General features: G+C 46.2%; 1 protein-coding gene across 13 annotated transcripts in view; it reads left to right on the top strand.

Moving 5' to 3' along the window:
- The window catches only part of LOC135400880 (kielin/chordin-like protein), a 167,967-nt gene that overhangs the window by 62,304 nt on the left and 82,449 nt on the right, over positions 1-23,214 (top strand). For 4 of the 13 annotated variants that reach the window (XM_064632852.1, XM_064632863.1, XM_064632853.1 and 1 more), the window contains one exon: positions 8,129-8,285. The exons of 8 other annotated variants lie outside the window; for them this stretch is intronic. The gene's annotated coding sequence lies outside the window, so the exon portion shown is untranslated. Of the gene's footprint in view, positions 1-8,128; positions 8,286-19,487; positions 19,578-23,214 lie in introns of those variants that run through there. One more of the 13 variants, XM_064632856.1, reaches the window with a different exon arrangement.

The raw sequence follows: 23,214 nt of genomic DNA, 5'->3' as shown, positions 1-23,214 counted from the left end.
GCGAGGCAGCCCAGAGCCGTGCCCAGCACTCGTTACAGGCGCCATATTGTTCTACTTCGAGAACACATGGCGCGGATGGGCAGACCCACACACAGTTTTACATTACAAGCATAAGCCAGCTACCATCGTTCCGTGACCTCCTGGTTATTAGCTCGCTCCCAAGTGCTCCTATAACCAGGGGTGAGCAGGGCAAAGCCATACTGCCCCGACAACAGGTGGCACGGGGTACGGTACAGCAGAAAATGCTGCGTCATGATCCACGTGCCAGGCGTACGCCGTCGCTTACCAGATGGCGTCGCGAAGCTCGATCGCGAAAAGTTAACGAACGAAAACAAGATGGTTCATCAACCCTGGAGCCAGACACCATAGAGCATGCGCTTTATTCTCCGTGTTTGCAGAAGCAGCTGTTAAAGCTATTGTTTTAATAATGGGAGGATACGGTGATGCGAGTACGACCTCTGCGTGCATCATTGTGTGGGGGTGTCGATAGGTCGCGTGTCACATGTGTTAAACTTGCACGAAATTCATCTTGTATATGTGGCACGAAGAGTCTGTTGTTAGACGATAAGCGTTGTTTCAGCTCCACTTTTCTTTTCATTCTGTATAAAGCGATTCACAAAAGCAAAGGAAACGGACTATCTTTATCAAATTTAGGGCTAGTATTAGTTTATTGGGTAGCATTTTGGATTCTGCTAAGTTTGGCTTCAGGCGAACGTGAAAGAAAGGAAAATGCACAACCTATAATTACGGATAAAACATTGGACGTGCGCAATGTGCGCAACAGCTGGGTGGTAGATCCGATTTCGCGCTAGTTTGCGTGTATTCGTCATCACGTGACTTCCCAAAAGAATTTGAAATCGCTGCAAACCATATATAGCAAGCAGCAAACGAAAGCTGTTAGCTATGATGATGATTATTATTATGATGAGTACGTTTCATTCCCTTCTCAATTATGTAAAGTACCGTCTCTGGTCACTATCGTAGATAGATAATCGTTAATTGGCTCTCCCGTAGACGACTGCCATGCATCCGGGTCTCTTCTACCCCCAGCTTTAGATCGCGGGATGACGCACACATCAGGCAACACTACCGAAGAACTCTTTCGCCATGTGGACGAAATAGATAATTGAAGCAAAACGGGAGTAGTGGGGTGCCTGTAGTTTTGAGCAGCATTTGGACACATATGGGACTGTAGGTGGTTGAGTGCAGCAGCAGGTGCGTGTCTGCTTTGCAGAAGGTCAAGGCTGTGGACAGCGACGGAGTCGCCTCTGCCGTGACCAGCCCACATCTTCTGCCCACGTGACTTTATTTGTTGTACGGTTGCGTTCGTGGGAAGGCGTGGGCGCCGCAAAATCACAAGCTACGTTCACGAAATTGCCACCTACTTTCTGTTGTTGTTCGTGAATGTTCGTACCTATTATGGGTGGCGGTGTTGGGAGTTCACGTACCCGGACCGCAGGAGAGGCGTCATAATGGATTGTTCCTGCCTCCACCGACGCGAAATGCTTTGCAGCCGAACAACAGTAGAACCGTGCTCTTCGTTATATAGGACAGTTATCTAAACAAGTCGCAGTTTGGCAGCCATGTCACATACCTGCGAGAAAAGTAACTTCATCGTATGGCGGTGTATTGGAAAACTCCACACTCGATCTCTTGAAACCCATTCCAACGTTTACGATTAGCACTTTGAAGAGTTACTATACTATGGTTAGTTTCATTTCACGGGCCCCGCGACAAATTATTGCGGAAATGAGGTATTTCATCCGTGCATTAATTAATTAGGCTTGTGCACATGACGTCACGCGCAGCCTTTGAATGCCTTGGAGCCACGTGACATGGGAAAACATGGGGATGCGTCACTGGCATCATACGTGGCAATACGTTTTCCAATGTCACGTGACCACACATGACGTCACTGCAGAAGGCTCATTCATTCGAATGTTACTGTATTCGCGACTCCAGTAGGTGGCGCCCCAAAATTCCAAGATGGCGGACGAGTGCAGGTCTCTCCCGAGCAAAGCAAGCGTAGGGACTGCTGTGTCGACCGAAGTATGTTAATCTGTTTCAGTTTTTCATATGCATACATTGACGTGCTTCATGACAAAGGAATTAATTTTGTCTTCTGGTTATCTCATACTGTGCCAGTTCAACTCAGAGAAGTAGGCAAAAAAGTTTCCGTTGTCGGAGTTTGTTTACAAACGTGAGTCGAACGAACGAATGAGGCATTTTAGAATCTAAGAAGGCAAAGCAGGGATTAGTTTCTTAAGAAGCGTGACTTAGCATGTGTTTTGGAATGTGGATTAGTAGTCTGCAAGGTAATGCCATTTTTGAGTTTCCCCTCCGATAGTCCCGTAGTATGTGAGTGCTGCAAATGAACAACAGCTCCGTTCGAAGTGTAGTGTCTCTAGGAATTAGTTTTTGTCCGAACTTTGATGCTCAAGTAATCGTAAAAAATTGTGATGAACAAGTTGACGCACACATGGGCATTTGCAAGAACTCAAGAGATCACGTCTTTCTTTGGTTTGGTGGTGACAAAACGTGCTCATATGACGCGACGTTTGCATAACTCTGACTGCATGTCAAATGCATACGTGAACGATATATATTTTGAAATCCCGTGGTACACACGCGTATATCTGACACTTTGTCTTCACTTAACACCATACGTGTGCAATTATTTAACATGCCATATGTTCCGCTCGTTGGTGGTAACCAAGGTCGTGCTGAAGACTGGGAGGTGGTGGGTTCGAATCCTACCGTCGGCTGTGCTGTCTGTGGTTTTCCCTGGGTTTTCCGAAGACTTTCCAGACGAATGTCGGCACAGTTCCCCCTGAAGTCGGCCCAGGACGCATACTAACCCCACTGTCCCCCACTCCTTCCTGCTATCCTCTCTCCGTCTGTCCACATCTGTACGTCGCTCATAGCCACAGTTGCTTCGCGGCGCTAACACCCAATCAAAAAAAACAAAAACAAAAAAAAACATGCCATATGTTGCGCGACGAAAATCTGAGCGCTGCAAACATGCTCTGGCACAGTGAAGTATTCTTTTTCTGCACTGCTCTTGGTATTCACGTACAACTTGGTTGATACTTTTATCTTTGCGAGTCATTCGTTGATACGTGTGCGACACCAGACAGAAGCTTTCTCTCGCAGAGAACACACATAGTGGATGCTTGTCAACGCCGCATTAGCACGGTGATATTGTGTACTTTGCATGAGGTTTGAAAATGCATACATGTCAGCGAGACATAGAAATACCGGTTCCTTGTTCTGTATCCCGAATTAATTATTAAGATGAAACTGCGGCGACACAGGCGATCACGAAAGCGTGCGATGGGTCAACACATATGAGAATCCCGTTCCGTTCTTCTTGGTTAGGAAATGATGAAAAGAAAGCGTGGCGTATTCCCAACATGCTGAGAAGAAATTCGTACTGCAACATTCCTGTTTTCGATTTCTATACATTCTTTGTTGCCGGCTTTCTGTCCATAAGCAGGAGAAACGTGTTCCGCTGTACTGCTTCCCTGCCCCGACGCGATCTCGAACCTGCACTCGCAGCTTTTCGAAATCTCCGCAAGGTGGCTACGGCTTCGCTGGAGTCGCGAATACACAGAGGAAGAGGCACTCATGAAATACAAAAATCTCATTAGGAGAACTTTCACCGAACAATGAAAAACCATGAACTGTGGTACACAAAACATGATTCGGGAGCTTGTCCGTATTCCTTCTGTTTTCAAGAAGAATTGGGCACACAGAGCTTAGTATTAATATCATGAAATGGAACAATTTACCGCAGCTAGTATGCAACCCCCTTTATTGAAGGTGGGACATACGGATAAGTACCAATTTCACCCGGAATTTAGTGCTGAATCAGAATGTGACTTCCCGTCAAATTTGATGTCTGCGTCATTACAAATCGCACTGTCAGAAAAAGCGGAATCAAAGAGGTGTGCAACATGCATTTGCTCCTTTTTGACACCTCGCTGTGAGACCTGCATTGATCATCGATCATCTCAGAACAAAACACATTGTCTACAGATGAGCATAGGTTTTTTATATATTCCTACACTACAGTGCAACAAACAATGTTGAGCAGGAAAGTAAAGAAAAGGGAGGTCCAGGGGTTTAGAAACTCCCAAAGAACAACGAGAAGAACTTCTCGCTCCAAGCCAAGGCATATACTGCCTCGTTCCGTACTTCTTATATATACGAGCCCACGTCACCTCGATCCTCGTGACGATTGGTCGCTGCCATACCGCTGGTGATGTTTGCCACCGTGCACACCTCCATCTTCTCACTGGGTACTGGGAGGTACCCGGGTTCGAATCCCGGTGCCGGCTGTGCTGTCTGGGGTTTTTCCTGGGTTTTCCTCAGACGCTTTCAGACATATGTCGGCACAGTTCCCTTAGAAGTCGGCCCAGGACGCACATTCCCCCAGGGCATCAGTCGTGACGTTGCCCACATACGTGAGGCCGACAACGGCAAGCCCTATCGCCATCACCACCACCATCCATCTTCTCACCTCATCTTCACTTCCGTCTTCACCTCATTTTCGGCAGCTCTGCGCCGACTGAACGGCTCAAACAAACTGCTGCTCTAGTCTGAATAAAAGACACGAGTCTCGTCCTATACGACTTTGACAGCCGTATAGCTCTCTGAAAGGCGCAAACAATCTGCTACTCTTGTCAGCTTCATAAAAGGCACGAATCCCATATATGCCTCAACTTCGGTTTTGCTAAAACACTTTCACTTTTATCTGCCGTCCATACCATAACCCCTTCCTTCTTCCTCGTCCTGAACTGAGCCATTTTGTCCTCCACGGCAGCATCAAGGTCGTCATTGAGTGCATAAAGTATACTGCCTGGAAGCTCATCTACCTGAAGTCCTGAACTGAACTTTTGTGTGTTGTGCTCTGCATCCTTCACGGCCACATCAAGATCAGCATTGCGGAGTAAACAACTTCCTGGAACCTCATCTAACCTCATCCTCATCTACCACATCTCATACCTCCTGCTTTAGTCGTGACGATTCCCGCTACAAGTGTGGTCGACTACGACGAGCAGTTTCACCACCACCACCACCACCACCACCTCCTCCTCCCACCATAAGTTCGTTGGTATGATGACACTGTCATACCAACCATTGTCAGCGACTGCCATTGCAAGGAACTTTGCGTGCAGTCCCATGAATGTAAATATATTTAAAGTATCAAAACAGTCCACCAAAGGATGCTCATTTACATCGTATTGGAGGCCGGAATGGTGGTGTCATTAATTAAAGTGTAATATTACTCCATGTGCCTGTTTTGACACCTTTATGTTGGTGTAAAATAAGCTGGAGGTGTAAACTTATTCAAGAAAGCTGTAAGTTGTAGCACGCTCAGTTTACACACATGGAGGTGTAAAAATTTCTAACTGTGAGAGCACGAAACGAAAAAGTATAAACGCAGAAGCAGCACCTACTGCAACTATGACTGCAAAAACAAAACAAACTCTTAAATATACCACGAAACATCATACATGCTTTTTGTATTTGCGATATGGCTCCATGTGGAGCACAACCTTTTTTTTTTTTTTTTTTTTGCTTTACGTTGCATATTTCCTCACACCCTACTCGTACAACAAGATTTAACGCCGAATTATACATGCAATCACCAAATTTTTAGATCGGGAATTTGTGAAAGGGTCTTAATCCGAAAAGCCGGACACGAAATATCACATATTTCAGGATGCTATCCATACTTTACAACAAACTTTTTTCGTTCATCATCATCGTCATCGTCTTCATCATCATCATCATGATAGTATGCGTCTCTAGCCTTGTCAGTGGATGGCACGTGCGGCTCACCCCTGAGCCTAATCATGCACAAAAACAGTACTACATAATGTATCTCCTAAATCATATATATAGCTGTCTCGCGACGTAAAGCCACGGATTATCATTGTAAGGCTTCTCCACTACGTATGTACTACGTACATCGTAGAATACGCGCAGCACTGGTCGCGTGTGTCATGGAGATCATATCAGTCGCCTCGTGCGGGTTCAAGTTAGCGATATCCTCCGGAAGCCTCATGGACTCTGCCTGCCGTCGCCGTTCCACGCGCCGTCGTCGTCGCCATGCGATATGAATATGATGGCGGTCGCTAATACTATCGCGTGACACAGTGGTACACCTCATCCCCTCGTGCAGTGCTATATTGATGCATACGCCGGCACCGAAGCTCACTTCCGTCGACGATTCCGTGATATCCTGCACGCTCTTTCTTCCCCTTTTTTAGAGTCCCGGAGGATGTTTTTTCCGGAGTTTATTTTCCTTGTGAGTCCGTCGAGTTCATAATGGGCGAGTTCTAGTGGATCGGAAAGCGTTCATGATAACGGTTCCGAAAACACGATGAAACAATCGCCTTGTTCCTTTGAAGTGGAGACGATGCTTGTCTTTGATTTGACGGCTTCCTTTTCGTTTCGTTCCACGCTATCGTTTTCGAATAGAGTGCTTCCGACCTCAAGTTGTCTAGTTATTCGACCGTAATCGGAGGATATAGATTTGATTAACTGTATAGATTTATCACATACCACGTGTGAATACGGAGCGACATTTTGTCTCTCCGCAGGGGAGAGGGTAAAGTTTGGAGGGACCACGTGATGAAGTGTCTGTCCAATCAGATGACAGCAAAAGAGGGGCATTCGTAGACCGGCACGAGCCCACAGAAGAAACCACGTGCTCCTCAACCTGGAAGTGTTACCCCCTTATTTGGGAGAGGGCGGTCGCTCCACATGTAATAGGGGGAGAGAGAGAAACTGGGGAGCTGCGCATGCAGACTGCTGACTTATACTTGCATGGCGTATAGCAGCCGCTGATATCGTGACTGGATGCAGATTTAATTGCATCGGTTGTTTACTGTGTAACCTGTATGTATTTCTCTTGTTAGAGCACAAGAGGCGCTGGAAATCTCCGACACACGGTGCTGGAACACTATATCGTAGAAACCAAGCAAAACTTGTCCACCTTTAATTCCACATAGGAAAAGTGCATTCTGTTTTTTTGTAAGCTGACACTCTTAACCGCCATTCTTCTGCATATTTCATGTCCGACAGACGAGGCTTGCCCAACGCTTCACCAGCCGTATTAGGATCCATGGATAGCAACGGAGTAGAAAAGTGTGTGTGTGTGTGTGGGGGGGGGGGTCTAGGGTTCAAGCCCCCCTTCCCGGAATCGTACCTTTGGTAGCGACATTGACAGAGGGAAATCGAATTCGAACTCCTTACCTCCAACAGCATTCGTCATTTTTTCTCTTCACATGTGTTTTTTTTTATTATCGTTCTATATACACTCTAAACATAGAACTTCACGACGCAAGACATTAAGAAACCGAAGGCATTGCCACGGAACTCCTGATTTGTGGAAAGCGCGGGGGGGGGGGGGGGGTTGCCTTTTTGCAACAATTAACGTAACCACGTAAGTGTCACAAAATGGCGCACGCCCTCGGGATAATTGGTTGGGCGCAGCGTGTTTATGCAGTGAACTTCTGTTATACCTTACATGTAAATCTACTCCAATTACCATTAACTTTCTTTTTTTTTTTTTCTGTTACGAGAGTATACACTCTGTAGACTTTTCTCGTGGACTCCGCCATATTGAAAGCGCAGCGCCGTTTAGCCAGGGGAGCACGTTGAAAACAGTCTACCGCACAAGCCAGAGAGAAGGAAAGGACACGGGCCGTGTCCTTCCTCCCTGCCGATATTTTTTTCCTCCCCTCTGGCTTCTGCTGGCTGCAAAAGCGGTGGGTGTGAGGCTGGCTGGAAAACGGTGTAGTAGAAGTAGAACCTCACTGCATAGCACGCTTGGAGCCAACTGCCATTCAAAACGACGTCGTTCTTTTTCCCGATTTGTTGAAAATGGGAGGGACAGACGCCTCTTCGTGACAGTTTAGATAGATTACAGTATATTGATTGCCACAAAAAGGCGTACACAACGCTCTCAAATCCGAAGCGACAACTGCTTATTTGGCAAGTTAATCGTTGCCACATATAGCGTGTTATGAAGCGAAGCTGTATTTTTAGAGTGTACAACCGTTGTGTCTCTCTTTGTGCGTTTGTTGCTCACAACACTGTTCCCTTCTGTTTACAGCGGTACAAAAACAGCGAAGACAGGAAAACGTCCACATGACGTGTTTGCCGGTCAAGCTGTCTGCCGAAAGTCCCCGATAACGACTGCTGCTGGCGTGTGCACTGATAGGATCCTCAACGTACTGCTGACAGTCTTTTTCTTCCCCCGGCCTCCGCATGTAAACGTTGTTGGATAACAATAGGTCTTTGTTTGGGTTGTCAGCGCACTTGCCGTGCCGAGCTTCCATATATTGACATCGCAGCCTAACTTGTTTGTCTGCAGAGTTGGCTTCCGCAGAGAGAGCCATTGAATGAAGTTCTTTAGAGGGTGGCTCAGGCCGGTATAAGTTCATGGAATCGGGTTTTTGCCGTATAAGGTCCCGTATCAGTACACTGTAAACTGAAAAACACCCTTATGGGTGTAAATGGCTTGTCCTATAACTCACACCACTTTTTTATACCGTTTGGTCTGGAACACCCTTTTAGGAGGGTGTTTAAAATCTTATGCCCTCCTAAAAGGGTGTTTAAAGGGTGCAAAAGAAGGCATTTTCAAGGAAAAGCACCCTTTCAAAGGGTGTTTTACAAGGAATACACCCCCTAGAAAGGGTGTTCCAGATCAAACGGTGTAAAAAGTGGTGTGAGTTATAGGACAAGCCATTTACACCCATAAGGGTGTTTTTCAGTTTACAGTGTAAGTTGTAGTAGAGCGCTGATGCGCGATGCTTGGCAGTAAAATATCATTTTCTCGGCGTCAATCAGTTGTGGCTCAGAATACGCCACTCCCAGCTTCTCGCTTGTCAGCAAGGAGCGAAAATGCCCCTGGGAGTGCGACCAGTACACTATAAGAAAAAAAAAGAGTACTTTTACTCCTTTTAGGGACTAAATGCATTGCCACAAAAAAAATAGTCCCTTTCGAGAGTAAATGCACGGGAGTAAATGAATGTCACAGAGCAGAGACTGCATTTCACGCTTTGTTCTAACAGTTCCAGGTACATAATTCGTATGCATACATGAAAATACTTTGAATCAAACCGTCAACCGTGATATGTCGAGTGATATAAAATCTTGCGACATACATAGGGCATAATTTGCGAAGAAAGAAGAGCTGTTTCTTACACTGTGTGGGTGGAAAATTTCTAAGTTGGCTGCGTTATACAGCCTTATGCCATCAAATTCACGAATAGCACATATTTACGTAGACTGTTGCATTCGGAAGACCATTCGCGAAGTTCAGTGACAATTTGCAGTCCTGGGGAGTAAATGTCGGGGTTAGGGGACTAAAATGGAGAGTAATTGCAGTCTATAGGGGACTAGAAGCTGCAACTACTCCCTATATTTTACTCCTTTTTTTCTCATCGTGGTACAGCGATGGCGTTTCGCAGCGCGTGGTTTTTAAACGTTCATTGTTGCACCAATGTTCTATTACGCGCTGCATTGTCTGTCGTCGGCACCATATTATTCGAGCAGCGAAAACTTGGTTCTAGATAGTGCAGGTTGATCGTTCAATATATGCAATGGTTGGCCGTGCAGTGGAAAGGTGCTGGCTAGACTGAACTTGATCGTATCTCCATAAACCAGTCGGCCTCGCTCCCGGGTCATGCGTGTCCCAAAACAAGACGTTGGAGTGCTGAACACATTGTAGATGCAATGCGTTTTTCTCACGGGAGTATCATGCAGGAAGTTCATTTTTACAGCTAAGAATTCGCGTGTTACTGCCACGAGACAATTTGCTGTGAATGCATGGGTGAACACGAAAGCAATACATCGCATACTTAGGATGGGATGGACCTTATGCCCGAGCGTCGGAAAGCGAGTGGAGGTCTGTCGCGGTTGAAATACTATAACAGTGTTTTTTTTGGTTGTTTTTTCGCACGCAACGATTTTTTGCGGACTACAAAAATTCGCGAATTTAAGTACCCGCGAAGTCGATATATACTAACGTCACCAATGAACTTCTTTTTTAAATTCCGTGTTAGCACCGCGAAGCAACTGTGGCTATGAGCGGCGTACAGATATGGACAGATAGAGAGAGGACAGCAGGAAGGAGTGGGGGTTAGTGCGTCCTGGGCCGACTTCAGGGAGACCCGAGAAACATGAGCTGGCGTTTTTCGCGAACTGAAGTTCCCGCGTCAACAATGGCGTCCACCAGAACGCGAAAATATGTTCCACGCGAAATCAAATATTTTTACAGTGCTCCATCTGGTCCCCAGGTCAACCCTCTGTAGTGGCGGAACCCCTCCTATAGATGAACCGGGCTCGGCCTCCGGCAAAGGCTATTTGTCGTCTGGGTGATTTCTCTATGTTGTCCTTAGACACCCTCAGGCAAATGTCGACGCATTATCGGCAGTCAATAACGGATCGTATAATGCAATGTCATCATGACCACAACCTACTACTATACCTATAGTAGCAGCAGTAGCAGGTCGTGGTTGTGACCGCCCCCAAGTCTGACGTTGAGCATGACGTTGACGTTGAGCATGGCGACCCCGTGCGGGGACTCAGCATCGGATTAAGCCGAACCATATGATCAACGAGTTTTCTGTTCATTTTTTTTTTTAATGTCACGTGCGCTTATTTATTTATTTATTTATTCCGCTGCCCTGCATCGCCGTTTGGCATTATAGCAGGGGTGTGGGTCATATACAAAATCGGCAGTGAACAACATTTCGGCACGACAATTTACGCAAACATGATGCGATAATGTGGCGAAATAAATACAGACAAGCTAGAGAGATTATTCGTCAACACCGATCAGAGTCTTGAGCCCAGATAAGGAACACTATGTTCACTTCCTCTCGGTAGCATATTTTATCTTCTCAAGTGTCCAACGCAAGCATGTTTGCGTACTTTTTCCTCGAGAAGAAGTATATCTACCACAATGGAGTAACGTACCACTCACGCCTGCAGTGAGGCCTCCGCAACAGAAGACGTGCCCATAATTTTATCTGCTGCTCTTCGAGACAAGCCGGCTGCTATGACGACTAGAAGGGGGATCGTACGACTGCGTTGGCTGTGTGACTCATCTCACCCCGGCTACCTGTCCCATGTGGGTGGAAGCTATAATTGACAGAATTTTCCCGCCAAAAAGAAGACGTAAGAGGAGCTTTGTGTGTTCGGCTCGACTTTCGGAATAGGAAACAGGAGCCACCAGAACTAATGACGATGCCGCATGGTGCATTTTATATTCGTCGTCGCTTTTGGGGGAAGAGACGCTGCGTTGCCATGCGAAAAGCAGTGCTGTGCGTTATGTCAAATGGTAGTTAAATGAACGCCGTCGTAGAAAAAAAATAAAACACGAAAACACAACGAGCAGGTTCTTGCATAACAGTGAAGATAAAAACCTGGACTGCTCACTTACGAACGGTGTACGCATATTAGTAGTGAGTATTATTATTCTTAGTATTAGTAGTGAGAAAACTCAGTATTATGTCTCTCCCCATCGCATACCATCACAGGTACTACAACAACCACTTTTTACGAAAGTGTCCATCCCCTCGTCCATCATATTACACTCGAATCTCGATAACGCTAACTTACGTTACAAAGCAGAGGCGGTACGATTTCGAAGATGGAACAAAGTACAAAACACGTAATACATACACGAAGTTCTAAGCGTTCAATAAGTGCTACCGAAGTACACCTTTCGGATTAAATTGCAAAAGTGTGCCGCAATAGAAGACGCATGATGATGATGATGAGGGTGCTTTATGCCTCATTTGTCATGCTATTTTGTTACGTAACTAATCAGAGGCGGTACGGTTTCGAAGATGGAACAAAGTACAAAATACGTAATACATACACGAAGTTCTAAGCGTTAAATAAGTGCTACCGAAGTACCGTATTTTCACGCGTATTAGCCGCGGCTTATGCGCAATTTATTTTTTTCGCGGATGCTCTGCGGCTTATCCGTGGGTGCGGCTTATCTGGTGACTATTTTTCCCTGGTACTTTCCCCATACCCCGGGTTAAACGAAAGGGCCGACAGTGCCTCATGTTTTTCGGAACAGGACCGCCCTGCCAGTGCACGAACAATACCGAACAGGGGCGGGTCCACTCCACATTCGAGTGGACGAACCCGTCAATCCACGAAAAACACGCAACAAGGGCACAATCCGATCTTAGTAGAACACTAGAACTGACCTCCTTTGTTATACATCATGCCGACACCGGAATGTGGACAGGGTTTATGGCCTTCCCTACGGTCTCCTTTGTCAGCAGACCCACAGGAATGGTTCAATACACCTGACATCGGGATAAAACGTGGTCAGCTAAGCGTCAGTTCTCATTTGACGAGAGCAGCAGCATTCGTGGACACGGACACGGCAGTTTGAGGTGAGGCATGGCTCCAACGCTGAGGCACAGCCACGACAGCGGCTTCAAAGTAAAAGTCGTCGACTTCGCGGACAAGTACGGGAACAGGGCAGCTGGCAGGGAGTACGGCGCTGACAAGCGTTGAACGTCTCTGTTGATTTTGTGTGTGCATCACTGGTTTAGCGCACAAAGCAGTCGCGTCGTATTACCCGCGGCTTATCTGCGAGTGCGGCTTATCTGCAAAAACATTTTCAAAATGTATCTACAAACGAGTCCTGCGGCTTATCTGCGGTGCGGCTAATACGCGTGAAAATACGGTACACCTTTCGGATGAAGTTGCAAAAGTGTGCCGCAATAGAAGACGCATGATGATGATGAGGGTGCTTTATGGCTCATTTGTCATGCTATATTTCGTTACGTTTCTAATCAGAGGCGGTACGGTTTTGAAGGTGGAACAAAGTACAAAATACGTAATACATACACGAAGTTCTAAGCGGTCAATAAGTGCTACCGAAGTACACCTTTCGGATGAAGTTGCAAAAGTGTGCCGCAATAGAAGACGCGTGGTGATGGTGAGGGTGCTTTATGCCTCATTTGTCATGCTATTTCGTTACGTTACTAATCAGAGGCGGTACGATTTCGAAGATGGAACAAAGTACAAAATACGTAATACATACACGAAGTTCTAAGCGTTAAATAAGTGCTATCGAAGTACACCTTTCGGATGAAGTTGCAAAAGTGTGCCGCAATAGTAATACGTAATACATACGTAATAACATACGCAAAATACGTAATACATACACGAAGTTCTAAGCGTTCACCCCCAGCACTCCCCAGCACCTTAGCACAGAGGATCCGCGCTATGCTGGCACAGAGCCTACGGGCGTGCCTCGGTGTCCCCCGCGGGGCCGAGACAAAGCTAGTGGTTGCGGAAGCCCGCGACATCCCTTTTGAAGTTCTCCGAAACACAGAAACTGTGCGCCAGTATCTCCGCCTGATTGCACACCATCGCCACCACCCGCTCATCCGTAAACTTCTGGCAAGGCGCAGCACGGCGATCCACGGATGTATAATGTCATTCAAATTCCGCGTTCCGAAATTCATGATCAGCCCCGCCGCTGAAAGCACGGCCCCGTGCACACTTCCGTCGCCAAGCGTCACCGCCTCTGTCCCAGGGATCACGGACAACAAAAGGAGCTACCCCGATCTCGTACTACAGCAAGTGACTATGGATTTCATCGGCACCGCATATGACGGGTTCTGCACCGTCTTCACGGATGGCTCCTCAACGAAAACTTCGTCATCCTCATCTTTTGTGGTACCCTCGATACCGCTCACCCGGGGCTGCCGGTTGTCCCATCGCACCTCTTCGACCTCAGCCGAGCTGTACGGAATCCTGCTGTTTTTCCAATATGCGGCCACCTGCGACCAGAGGTGGGGAAATTACTTTTATTTTGTAATGCATTACCATTACTCATTACTTGTATAACAAACTAATGCATTACATTACTCATTACTTTTTGAATGTTAGTAATGCATTAGTAATGCCACTACTTTAACGAAGTAATGGCATTACTCTGGCATTACATTTACGTTTTAGGGCATAAGCCTCAAAGGTGCTATGCATAAGTTTTTCCCTTGCTTTTTTTGCTATAGGCAATAGCCACCCGAGTATCCCCAAATCGGTGCCACTAAATCCCCGCATAGCGCACATAAAGCGAGTCTGATAGGCAAAAGCTATAGATAAGATTTATTGCAGATGATGCCTTTTCTAGCATTATGGAGCCGGCGGATGAGGCCCAGCCTACAGTTCTGTCCTGGCAGAAAAACTACCTCTGACAGCACAAGAGAAGCTAACACGGTACCATACCAAAACAGTGAATCCCTACAGCAATTGTTACGTATTACCCTCATAGATGCTATGTTTCTATTTCATTGATTTTCCTTTACTCCAAATGCGCATAAGAGAAAATCGGTGATATCATCATGTAGACACTTGTGATACACACCACCGACTGTTGAACTCTTGCAGAATTCACCAGGCTGTGCCTTTCTCTTTCCTTGTTGCCCTGTGCTCATTGTTAAAGGCGGGTTGAAGAAAACCTGGATGTTCCCGATCTTCACGTGGCGCAATGAACATTCGACAAAAGTAATGAGTAATGCCACCCTGCATTACTCAGTCGAAATGTAATGCATTACCATTACTCATTACTTGCTGTCAAAACGTAATTCATTACCATTACTCATTACTCAAAAGTAATGCATTACCGGTAATGCATTACTTTGTAATGCATTACTCCCCACCTCTGCCTGCGACCCACGGCGATGAGTAGTCCGTACGGACTCCAAGTCAGCTCTTCGATGCCTGAAAACCTCGTCTCCGCGGCTCACTGGCCACACTTGTGACAAACATTCTGCCCCTACTGAAGTCCATAACTGTCCACGGCCACACTATCGCTTTTCAATGGATTCCTGGTCATTGCGGAATCTCTGGCAACCGCGTTGCCGTACGCTGCGGCAGCGGCCGCTCACCACCAGGGCAAGTGTGTCCCGATTGTTCTCCCAAGGGGGGACAGACGGTCCCTTCTTCGTGACTGGGCTGCCTCCTCATCCGTCGAACAATGGCTCGGGATGTCCCGATCAGTACCATGCTGGTAATTGTGGACCCAACATTCTCGTGTCGCTTACCGACATCTTTACCGCGTGTCATTAAGTCCCTCCTACATCGCTTACGGCTGAGTGTTGCCTTTACGCCTAGTGTTGCCTCAGTACCATACTGGTAATTGTGGACCCAACATTCTCGTGTCGCTTACCGACATCTTTACCGCGTGTCATTAAGTCCCTCCTACATCGCTTACGGCTGAGTGTTGCTTTTACGCCATACTACCGTTACCAGATAGGGTGTGCCAGTAGTCCCTTGTGCCCGGAGTGTGGTGTGCCAGCGACCGCGAACCATGTGATCATCGCATGTGCCACTTGGCAAACGACTTTGCGCGGCTTGACAGCCGACCTCTTCACCTCAGACTCATTTTGGGACCTAGGGACGCATGAAAGCAGATGTCCATTTTGCGACCTTTCATCAAATTCCTGCAAACTACCGGCCTGATCGACTCTCTCTGAAACCCTGTCAGCGTCGTCAGCATCATCCTCATCACCATCCTCTCATTTTCACCCAATAGCAATGGGGTAGCATTCTGCTCAATGAGCGGAAATCATCCCCATATCATGTATTTCTCTCTCTCTCTAAGCGTTCAATAAGTGCTACCGAAGTACACCCTTCGGATGAAGTTGCAAAAGTGTGCCGCAATAGAAGACGCATGATGATGATGAGGGTGCTTTATGCCTCATTTGTCATGCTATTTCGTTACGTTACTAATCAGAGGCGGTACGGTTTCGAAGATGGAACAAAGTACAAAATACGTAATACATACACGAAGTTCTAAGCGTTCAATAAGTGCTACCGATATACACCTTTCGGAGGAAGCTGCAAAAGCGTACCGCAGCATAGTGACGCACGATGATGAAGGTGCTTTATGCCTCATTTCGATACGCGATTGGGGGGGGGGGGGGTTATTAGCAGAAAGAAAAAAGAAAGAGAAAGGGGAAAGGGATTGGGGAGATTATGTGTGCGTGTGCCGTTCTTTCATCTTCCAAAAGCTTCCACAAGCCCATGGAGACTTTGCGGTTTTGCGTGGCCCAAGCCTTTCACAGAAGTTCCGCCCTCCCTCAATATGCAGACGCTGAAGAATTATTAGCGGAATCCCTGTATAGGTCAGGGTGTCCCTGCTTCCTAAATGCGTGCTTCTCGTTTCACACATTCCATAAATGGAAGGCGTTTCACCGACGATGCACCTCAGAAGGTTGCGGCACTTTAGCGTGGGCTGATATGGCGCCCTTCATGCTCCCGTCCCGATGACCGACACGTCTTTTTTGGGCGGAACCTGTGTGGAGGAGCACCTCTACCCACCGCTCTGCGAGTCTACAGCGGCTAGCTTTCCATGATTTACTGAGTGCTTTGTAATGACCTCCGCATGAACTGTTTCAACGAATGCGCTTGCGGGGCTGCCGGCATTCCCTACTAACGTGCAAAATATGAAACCCTCTACGCGAGTGAAACCAACTGAATATTGGTAACAGTCGTGTATAGCATAGTCGCCAATATTTTTTGATAGCGTCTAAATAATTAATTAGATAAGGATAATGGCGTTGCCACCTTGAGCAGCGGGCCCCTGATGGGTGTCACTCAGCTCCAATGTTTGTAACTAAACAGGTATTCTGTCTCTCTCTCTCCAAAACTGTGGCTTTCTTCCCGCGAAATATAAAATACTTAACTCATGACAAAGCGCGCGCACGCGGCGATTGCTGTGCTTTCAAGTGGTCTGAAAGAACGCTTATCTGTGGAGCACGGTGCAGGACAGGAACTTGTCGTGTCCACAGAAAACTTGTCGCTCTGTGTTCACAGTGTTCTTTCAGGACACGTTTGAGGGCGCGCGGTAGGGTGCCTCTATGGTGGCTCACTATGCACCCTATAGGCGCACGGGAGCGTTGGCACGTCTACTTTCCTTTTGTTCTTTTCCTGGGTTTTCCTCAGACGCTTTCAGACATATGTCGGCACAGTTCCCTTAGAAGTCGGCCCAGGACGCACATTCCCCCAGGGCGTGAGTCGTGACGTTGCCCACATACGTGAGGCCGACAACGGCAAGCCCTATCACCACCACCACCACCACCACCTATTGTTCTTGTATTTCGCAAGCCTTCTCTGTGAAAAAAGAAAAAAGAAAGAAAGAAAGACAGCCGCAGACAGTCAGGCCTGGTGTTTCACGAGGCACCCTACAAGTTTCCAATTGAAACCTCGACCCTGAAACTAATATTCTAAGAGTTAGCTAGCTATTCTTATCTAATTAATTACCCACAATGAAGTAAATATTATCGAGGGCGATACACGACTCCTAACAATATTCAGTCTTATGATATGTTTGTGAATGTTAGTTGGGACACCCAGTATATATGAGGAAATGCTTCGTTGCTGACCTCAGTCCAGTGTGGTTTGTAGCGCCACCACAAATGCCGAGTAAGTTCACATGCGTTTCTACTTTATAGCGTTTCAGCCAAAATGTTGTCATTTTGAAGTAAGGTCAGCAGCACTGATGTCGCGCTTGTTTATATGATTGACTCTATAGATATATTGTGTGACGGAGCCTTTTCACTTGTAACAGCGCGATAGCAGAGATAGGCTTATCCTCTCATGCAAGAAATGCCTAACACAGTAAGTCTTCGCGAGTCACCGTTGTGTTTTTATAAACACGATATCTTATGGTGTGCTTCAGAGGCACAACGGTACATCTAGGAGGCCCGCCCTGTAATGTCTCCATTTACTTTCTCTTTCATCACTCTCTAAAACTTTTTATCTAATTAATCACCCACAATGAAGTAAATATTATCGAGGGCGATACACAACTCCTAAAAATATTCAGTCTTAATATGTTTGTGAATGTTAGTTAGGACACCCAGCATATATGAGGAAATGCTTCGTTGCTGACCTCAGTCCAGTGTGGCTTGGAGCGCCACCACAAATGCCGAGCACCGTAGCAAGTAACTACTCGAGCCCTATTGTATGCGAAATAATTTTCCATTTGGACAGGAGATGGCATCATGTGTCCTTAATTGGGTGATTTCATCTCAACTCAGGCAAGGTCGTCCGGGCAGCATCAGTAATTTTCATTGAAAAAATATACGTTGTAGCCTGGCTCAGATTGAGCAGGGAACAGCAAGTATTTTCCCTCTAGTTTCCGTAGTTCCTACAAAAAAAAAACACAAAAAAAAACGGAAGAATATGGCAGGTTCGGCGCACTTTCAGGCATAGCGCTTTTAGCGAACACGTTCACGGGTTTGAATTTTTTTCCACGCGCTGCCAGCTATGTTGGCTTCTAGTGCGTCGAATTACTTCCGGTGGGGTTTTTGCTGTTTTGCAGCTAAAAATACGCAAAGTTAGAAACGACAACGAAAATCGCTCACATTCTTGCGCTTATTGCGGCACTTCTACACGCCAGTGAAACAAAAATGGTATCGTCGTGTAGTGTAGACTGAGCTCTATAATTTGGTATCAAATTAATGAGTCTAGGCCAGGTTGCTGTCACGGACGAAGGCGTCAACCACACGGGACATCTGAAAAAATACGGTTTTTGAGCGCCCATATCTAAAAACCCCCGCCTCGAATATTCCTCAAACTTTGTAGGCACATGCTTCCGTATACGATCTTTGTGTGCACAGAAAATCAAATGCTTTTTCCATGCACAGTAAAAGTTAGAGCGCGCTAAAGTTTCAGTGTCAGACTGTGGTGAGTGTAATAACCGTAGAAGTGCTGCGAGAAGTTCACTGGTCGATATTCGCGTTTTTTCGTTTTTTTTTTTCGTTTTTTTTAGACAGCGAACCGTGGTACTTGTAGTCTACCCAAGGAGACGTCCTTCAGTTAGCATGGAAGCATAAACAACGATGTCTGTGTCCGTCGGCGAGTACTTTGCCGTGTCAGGAGCCGCCGCTGCTGCTAATGAACAGCGAGGAGGGTAACAAGATTACCACCCGCACTGGAACCGTATCCGGCTTCAGGTACAAAACCCAAGTTAGTCTGGAGTCCTTGCGAGAGTGAGTGGTTCCTCTAGCTGTTGCCAGTAGTGATTTCGTTTGTAACAGTTGTGTTTTGACACTGTTTCGACTCACCGCTGATTTGCCGTCTGTATATTCGCCATGAACATGCAATTAAGTAAAGACCGTGTCTACTGCGCGAGCTACTTGAACAGGCACAGGCAGAAGATCCATATTCAAAGGAACTTCGCCCGCGTATCTTCGCACGACGATGCGTTGATGAGAACCGTTCTGACGCCTGAACAATATCGTAACGTACGTGCATCGGATTACCTTTGCCACAACTGCTAATGTAATCAATCAAATGTAAATAATTAGTGACTCATCTTTACTGGCATGGTCTAGAGAGCTGGAATTTTCATGCACGTACCGCGCAAGCAGTGACACATACACTCAATCTACATTTCTCTATAGTGTCCTTGTGAAGCCGTCGTGCCGCTTTCGACGTCCTGGACTCTTCGACTCTTCGGGTTCTCAAATAGCAGCACGAACAGCACCGGCAGCTGTCACAAGAAAAACGTAAATACCGGCTAGTTAACTTCTTGCACGCTTCCATGGTCACTACTAGAGTCACTAAATAAGCTACGCTCTGCGCGTAAATAAGCGTAGCTTATTTAGTGACTCCAGTCACTACAAGCACCACAGTCGGACAATGAAACTTTGGCGCGCTCTAACTTTGATTGTGCAAGGAAAAAGCATTTGATTTTTTGTGCACTCAAATATCGTATACGGAAGCATGTGCCTACAAAGCTTGAAGAACATTCGAGGTGGATTTTTTTAGATATGGGCGCTCAAAAACCGCATTCAAATGTCGCGTGTGGTAGACGCCTCCGTCCGCGACAGCAACCTCACATAGCCTCCTAAATTTGATACCAAATTATAGAGCTCAGTCTCCGCTACAGGACGATACCTTTCTTGTTTCACTGGCATGTACACAAGCGCTGCAATAAGCGCACGAATATGAGCGATTTTCGTCGTCGTTTCCAAATTTACGTATTTTAGCTGCAAAATAGCAAAGACCCCACCGGGAGTGATTCGACGCAGTAGAAGCCAACATAGCTGACAGTGCGTGGAAAAAAATTCAGAGCCGTGAACGTGTTCGTTGGAAAGATGTTGAACGCCAAAATCGCTATGCCAGAAAGTGCGCCGAACGTGCCATATTCTTCCGTATTTTTTTTTAACTATGGAAACTAGAGAAAAAATACTTGCTGTTCCCTGCTCAATCTGAGCCAGGCTACAACGTATATTTTTTTCAGTGAAAATTACTGATGCTGCCCGGACGACCTTGCCTGAGTTGAGATGAAATCACCCAATTAAGGACACATGATGCCATCTCCTGTCCAAATGGAAAATTATTTCGCATACAATAGGGCTCGAGTAGTTACTTGCTACGGTGCTCGGCATTTGTGGTGGCGCTCCAAACCACACTGGACTGAGGTCAGCAACGAAGCATTTCCTCATATATGCTGGGCAGAGGTGGGGAAATTACTTTTATTTTGTAATGCATTACCATTACTCATTACTTGTATAACAAACTAATGCATTACATTACTCATTACTTTTTGAATGTTAGTAATGCATTAGTAATGCCACTACTTTAACGAAGTAATGGCATTACTCTGGCATTACATTTACGTTTTAGGGCATAAGCCTCAAAGGTGCTATGCATAAGTTTTTCCCTTGCTTTTTTTGCTATAGGCAATAGCCACCCGAGTATCCCCAAATCGGTGCCACTAAATCCCCGCATAGCGCACATAAAGCGAGTCTGATAGGCAAAAGCTATAGATAAGATTTATTGCAGATGATGCCTTTTCTAGCATTATGGAGCCGGCGGATGAGGCCCAGCCTACAGTTCTGTCCTGGCAGAAAAACTACCTCTGACAGCACAAGAGAAGCTAACACGGTACCATACCAAAACAGTGAATCCCTACAGCAATTGTTACGTATTACCCTCATAGATGCTATGTTTCTATTTCATTGATTTTCCTTTACTCCAAATGCGCATAAGAGAAAATCGGTGATATCATCATGTAGACACTTGTGATACACACCACCGACTGTTGAACTCTTGCAGAATTCACCAGGCTGTGCCTTTCTCTTTCCTTGTTGCCCTGTGCTCATTGTTAAAGGCGGGTTGAAGAAAACCTGGATGTTCCCGATCTTCACGTGGCGCAATGAACATTCGACAAAAGTAATGAGTAATGCCACCCTGCATTACTCAGTCGAAATGTAATGCATTACCATTACTCATTACTTGCTGTCAAAACGTAATTCATTACCATTACTCATTACTCAAAAGTAATGCATTACCGGTAATGCATTACTTTGTAATGCATTACTCCCCACCTCTGATGCTGGGTGTCCTAACTAACATTCACAAACATATTAAGACTGAATATTGTTAGGAGTTGTGTATCGCCCTCGATAATATTTACTTCATTGTGTGTGATTAATTAGATAACAAGTTTTAGAGAGTGATGAAAGAGAAAGTAAATGGAGACATTACAGGGCGGGCCTCCTAGATGTACCGTTGTGCCTCTGAAGCACACCATAAGATATCGTGTTTATAAAAACACAACGGTGACTCGCGAAGACTTACTGTGTTATGCATTTCTTGCATGAGAGGATAAGCCTATCTCTGCTATCGCGCTGTTACAAGTGAAAAGGCTTCGTCACACAATATATCTATAGAGTCAATCATATAAACAAGCGCGACATCAGTGCTGCTGACCTTACTTCAAAATGACAACATTTTGGCTGAAACGCTATAAAGTAGAAACGCATGTGAACTTACTTTTTGTAGTTTTGTTTGAGCTTACAAGCACCACACGCCTCCAGATTCTAGCCTGTATCCTGCAGATAACAGCGAACAATTGCCAACAACAATTGCCAATTTCACTCTATCAAGAACCAATTTCTTCGCCCAGAATAGAAACATCGCCGGATGTACCTCAACACCCAGTTCTCTTGTCCCTTTTCCCCGACTTCCCTTTCACAGAAAGATCTAAAACGAAAACATCCCGTTCTGTGCCTCAAGGTGGAGATGAACCGCGACGAGAGACTGCAGAGATTGGGGATGAGATTGCGGACGCGTGAAATGTGGGGCTCTGATGGAAACACACGAGTAATTGGCCCGCTCGCCGAAGCGAGCGCAGCAAGAGATAAGAAATATATGCCTTCGGCAGCACCAGGAGAACATCTGCCGCGAAAACCCTAAACGTGCGGTACGGGATAGGGGCAAGGCAGGTGATAGATTCACGCGCTTTTCACAGTGGGCTACGGGCCGAGTTATTGGACTGTTGTTGGGAGGATTATCCATTGTGCGCGTTGGTGGTTCGATGAGTGTAGCTAAACAAGGAATGACGCATAATGCACTTCGGCAGACATGAAGTACAGGCGTAAATAGCGTTCTGCTCAGTGGGCTGTCAGCTGGCTCGTGTGCCGTATTCTGGGAGTGCTTCCATGTGTCCTCATGTGGAAAGCAAGCCTGCCAAGTGAGCAAAAGGGGTTGATGAGGAGGACGGCTGCCGTGGACAACTGTGTACGCTTTGCGGGTTGTTGGATTGAAAAGGCTGATACGAGTGGGTAGTGCAGTCCACGTAGAAATAGATGTTCCGCACGTTGGCAGACGTTTAGTTCCGCTCCAATTTTAATTGAAATGAATTTTTGACGGTTTGTGCGAACTGTGGCAGAGATACTCGCGGATAGGAAGCAAGCGTTAGCAACGAATTACCGCAATATATAAGAGGATTGGAAACTGCATGTACAGTGTTTATTTATTTATTTATTTACCCTCAGGGCTTAGAGTGTTAGTCCTGCTTGTATATGATGCTAACCTTGTGTTTCCTCGCTACAGGATATCTGAGGCTCTCTTGGAAAACCATTTTCTTTCTTCTGCCGATTTGCGTTCAAGAATTTCTCGACTTCAGTGTGTTGTGTCCGCTCAGCCAGACATCCCATTCCAGAATCCTTTATTGATAGCGATCATCATGGTGCTTCTTACACTCGCGCGCTATCGGCTCTGCGCGACACCACACAGTGATTCTAACATCACAACGCAAGCGCAGATTTTATGTACACTTCTTTGACTAATTGATGTACAGTATGGCGCCGGCCACCTAACAGTTCATGCTGACGTGAAACAAAGAAAAGCGTG

This window comes from Ornithodoros turicata, chromosome 7 (genome assembly GCF_037126465.1).
Source record: "Ornithodoros turicata isolate Travis chromosome 7, ASM3712646v1, whole genome shotgun sequence".
Classification (NCBI taxonomy): domain Eukaryota; kingdom Metazoa; phylum Arthropoda; class Arachnida; order Ixodida; family Argasidae; genus Ornithodoros; species Ornithodoros turicata.
Note: the sequence above shows the minus strand (reverse complement) of the source record. Positions and strands in the feature narration are given on the sequence as shown.